Source organism: Babylonia areolata, chromosome 7, assembly GCF_041734735.1.
Source record: "Babylonia areolata isolate BAREFJ2019XMU chromosome 7, ASM4173473v1, whole genome shotgun sequence".
NCBI lineage: Eukaryota > Metazoa > Mollusca > Gastropoda > Neogastropoda > Buccinidae > Babylonia > Babylonia areolata.
Window position 1 is genome coordinate 20,165,928 of NC_134882.1, and position 5,000 is coordinate 20,170,927.

Here is a 5,000-nt window from a genome sequence, read left to right on the forward strand (position 1 = left end):
GTACTGTTTGAAAGAAGTAGCATAAAAAAGGCTTTGTGACAATCAGCACGGAGCCGTTTGTCTCGGTTACATCAGCATCAGTATGTAATGTCACGAGAGGTCACCAGAGAGAGAGAGAGAGAGAGATTCATACAAGTTTCACAAATGAATAAATGAACCCAGTGAACCAATGAATTATTCAGTTGTATTTGTAAACCGATAGGAGTAGAGAACATGAGCACAAAATCATCAGCAAATATCAAAGGTAATATTTCTGTAAGACCCAGAGAGAGAGAGAGAGAAAGAGACTGACACAGAGAAAGAGACCGACACCGCGCGCGAGAGAGAGAGACCGACAGAGACACACAGACAAACAGACAGAGGCAGGCAGACAGAGAGACTGGGAGACAGATTCTTTTTTCTTTTTCTTTTTTTTAAGTATTACTCAAGAATGAATATGTTAGGCATTGCTTTGTCTTTTAGTCTGTCTCCGTAACACACACACACACACACACACACACACACACACACACACACACACACACACACACACACACACACACACACACACACACACACACACACACACACACACACACACACACACACACACACATACACAAGACCGGGGCAGAACTCAGAACTCAGAAGTCTAATGTAAAGACACGGACCTGTATACATATGGTTATTTGTATTTGTATTTCTTTTTATCACAACAGATTTCTCTGTGTGAAATTCGGGCTGCTCTCCCCAGGGAGAGCGCGTCGCTACACTACAGCGCCATCCTTTTTTTTTTATTTTTTCCTGCGTGCAGTTTTTTTATTTGTGTTTCCTATCGAAGTGGATTTTTCTACAGATTTTTGCCAGGAACAACCTTTTGTTCTTCTACGTGCGCTAAGTGCATGCAGCACACGGGACCTCGGTTTGTCGTCTCATCCGAATGACTAGCGTCCAGACCACCACTCAAGGTCTAGTAGAAGGGGAGAAAATGTCGGCAGCTGAGCCGTGATTCGAACCAGCGCGCTCAGATTTTCTCGCTTCCTCGGCGGACGAGTTACCTCTAGGCCATCACTCCACATACACATGTTGTACAACACACACACACACACACACACACACACACACACACACACACACACACTCTCTCTCTCTCTCTCTCTCTCTCTCTCTCTCTCTCTCTCTCTCGCACACACACACACACGCACACGCACGCACGCACACGTGTAAACCGAACCTTGGGCAGGATGAACATTGACAATAATTAGTGAGGATATACTGATAATTATAATATAACTAAAGGAGAATAACGAGCTAGACCCAGAGAAAGTGACGGGGGAGAGACAGAGAGAGCTGAAAGATACAGATACAGACAGACAGACAGACAGAGAGACAGACAGACAGACAGAGAGACGTTAGCAACCTCTGTGCCTCGTTCTGTCTTTCTGAATGTTTATCTCATCTCTCTCTTTATGAATCCCTTTCTGTATCACTGTCTTATCCAGTCTCCCTATTTCCTTTCTTATTCTCTCCTCAAATGCCTGCGGATGGCCGAGAGAGAGACAGACAGACAGACTGAGACTGAGACTGAGATGATTTATTCACTCAAGGCCATAGCCCCATATGAATGAAGGGCGATAATACAGTATACAGATGTCACCATACTATCAGTAAACATTCACCATTTTCACAGTTAGTAAAAGAAATTATGATAATACCGTTTCTCTTAACTTAAAAGCTTTGTGTAAATACAACGCGAGATTACGTATGACACCATAATCAGATGATGCCATCAATAAACATAAGAGAGAGAGAGAGAGAGACAGACAGACAGAGAGAGACAGAGAGAGACAGACAGTTCAACAGCTTTCTCTTTTTTTTCTAACGTAAAAAAGCTAATGCCATGCTTGAAAATCTTATATTTTAAAAATAAGATATTATAGAAGTTCCAGACTTTTGGAAACTGACACCAGAATTGATGATTGAAAGGACGGGGGTTGGGAAGGTGTGTGTGTGTGTGTGTGTGTGTGTATGTGGAAAATGAAGAAAGTGTCTAGATTTTGGAAAGTAGGTCACAGCGGGATACCCACCCCCTTCGTGGCCCCGCTCCCCACAAAAAAAAAAGTTCTAAACTGCACGTAGAACACGTGCACACACGTGCAAAAATAAGTTCCGGTTAACTGGAAGACCCGACGAAGACGGAAGGAAGAGGTTGAGAGGCTATCTGACGTCAGAATAATGCTCCTCTGGCTTCGGTGCTTGTGGCTGCATTGCGAACGCACGCACGCAGGCAAGATTTTGTTGGTGCTTGCGCTGCTAACTTTCTTCTCTTCGCTGATCCAGGAAGACTTTTCACTCGTTTAGTTGGGGTCCGCCTGTAAGTTCAACACCGGTCTGTTCCTCTTGCACACAAACACACACCTGTTTGCTGTTTTGGAAATTTGCAATTTGATTCGACTGAACGACAAGAAGAAAAGAAAAATGTCTCGGCTTCTACAAGAATGTAAGTAGTTTGGTGTTTGTGATCAGTTTTTTGTTCAAGTTTTTTTTTCGTTTTGCTGGCTTTTATTACTCCTTTGTTTGTCTTAAGACCTTGCGAAAATATCACAGATTGACGTAAGCTTACAGTTGGGTCAACAGCAAAGTGAGAGCTAGCTGTATGATCAATGGTTTCTCCATTACAGTGGGAATTAATTTACAGCTTAGTCTTTTGTTAGGGGCTATGACTATCAAACTAGGAGGCAAGATTGCACTGGCTCTGAGTGCTGCATCCCTGGGGACTAGCTGGCCTTTGGAAACCATCCCAACGCCGACTGTCCTAAAATCCTCTTGACCGAGAGAGTGGGGATGTAACTTGGGCAAGACACTCTCCACTAAAATCAAATTCTAGCCCGGATCTTTGGGGGGCAGCATTTGTCTCCTTTGCTGTCCTGGTGGTCTTAAATCGGACACCGACAACTACCCTAGTATACACATACAACATGAAAACGATGCATGACTTGTATCATAAATTAACCCTTTGACTGCTGAACTTTGATGAAGCGAGGCATCAGTTTTAACGGTATTTTCAATTTCCTGTGTACATTTCAATTATGTAAAATAGATACTGGTGAACAAAGGTAATATATATATATATATATATATATATATATATATATGTATATATATACATACATATATATTATACTACTACTACTACTAATAATAATAATGGATACATATAGCACACTATCCAGAAATCAGCTCTAGGTGCCTTACAAAAACGCTTTTGATGACATAAAACATTATATCTATGTTACATACACACACCAAAATGTGACCACACACACACACACACACACACACACACACACACACACACACACACACACACGCACGCACGCACGCACGCACACACACACACTGCATACATACATTTTAACATACATGTGTATCTAACAGCTACCCTAACACATACGCACACATAGGCAGGTACAAACTTATATATATATATATATACACTCCTCGCATTCCAAGAGGAAAAAAATCGCAAACAAGGGACGGTGACTAACACTCTGACCAGAGAGAGAGAGAGAGAGACAGCTTGAATGGGGAGCCATTTAAGGGAAGCGAGTAGGGGGGTGATTTGTGGCAGCCGGCAAGAAGAGCATTTCCATAATCTAATCTAGATAGGACAAAAGAACAAACCAATGTTTTGTGGTTTCTGTGGTTAGAGACTGGCGAATGGACCTGATTTGTCGGAATGCTGCATCTGCTGACCTACAATTATGGTTGATGTGTATGTCAAGTGTCATGTCATCTGAAAGAATGTACCCTAAAATGCGTACGGATGCTGAGAAAGGTATGTCTGAGGTTCCTACCAGGATAGATGAAAGCTTAGGCAAGTCAGAAAATGAGTGCTTTGAGTGAATGAGAAGTGCCTCTGTTTTATCATTATTTAGTTTGAGTTTGTGTTCTGTCATCCATGATTTGACATCTGTGATGCATGACTGTAAAGTCTGTATGGTTTGACCTATTTCTGTAGGTTGACATATTCTGTAAAGCTGTGTGTCGTCTGCAAGAGATTGTAATCTTCCTCTCTTCCTCGTGGATTTCATTTTAGTGTCTTCCTCTCTTTCTTGCTAATACAGTATCAGCTTCTCTTCCTTACAGATGTAGTTTCATTGTCTTCCCCCCCCCCCCCCCCCCAACACACACCCCTTCCTAACTGATAAGGTTTCAGTGTCATCATCTCGTCCTTACGTATGATTATGATTCCTCTGTCTTTGTTTTTTTTCCTTGCAGATATTATGGTTTCGATGTCTTCCTCTCTTCCTTCGAGATATGGTTTCAGTGTCACGCACTCTTCACTCCAAACATGGTTTCAGTGTCACGCACACTTCACTCCAAACATGGTTTCAGTGTCACGCACACTTCACTCCAAACATGGTTTCAGTGTCACGCACTCTTCACTCCAAACATGGTTTCAGTGTCACGCACTCTTCACTCCAAACATGGTTTCAGTGTCACGCACACTTCACTCCAAACGTGGTTTCAGTGTCACGCACTCTTCACTCCAAACATGGTTTCAGTGTCACGCACTCTTCACTCCAAACATGGTTTCAGTGTCACGCACTCTTCACTCCAAACATGGTTTCAGTGTCACGCACACTTCACTCCAAACATGGTTTCAGTGTCACGCACTCTTCACTCCAAACATGGTTTCAGTGTCACGCACACTTCACTCCAAACATGGTTTCAGTGTCACGCACACTTCACTCCAAACATGGTTTCAGTGTCACGTACACTTCACTGCAAACATGGTTTCAGTGTCACGCACTCTTCACTCCAAACATGGTTTCAGTGTCACGCACACTTCACTCCAAACATGGTTTCAGTGTCACGCACTCTTCACTCCAAACATGGTTTCAGTGTCACGCACACTTCACTCCAAACATGGTTTCAGTGTCACGCACACTTCACTCCAAACATGGTTTCAGTGTCACGCACTCTTCACTCCAAACATGGTTTCAGTGTCACGCACA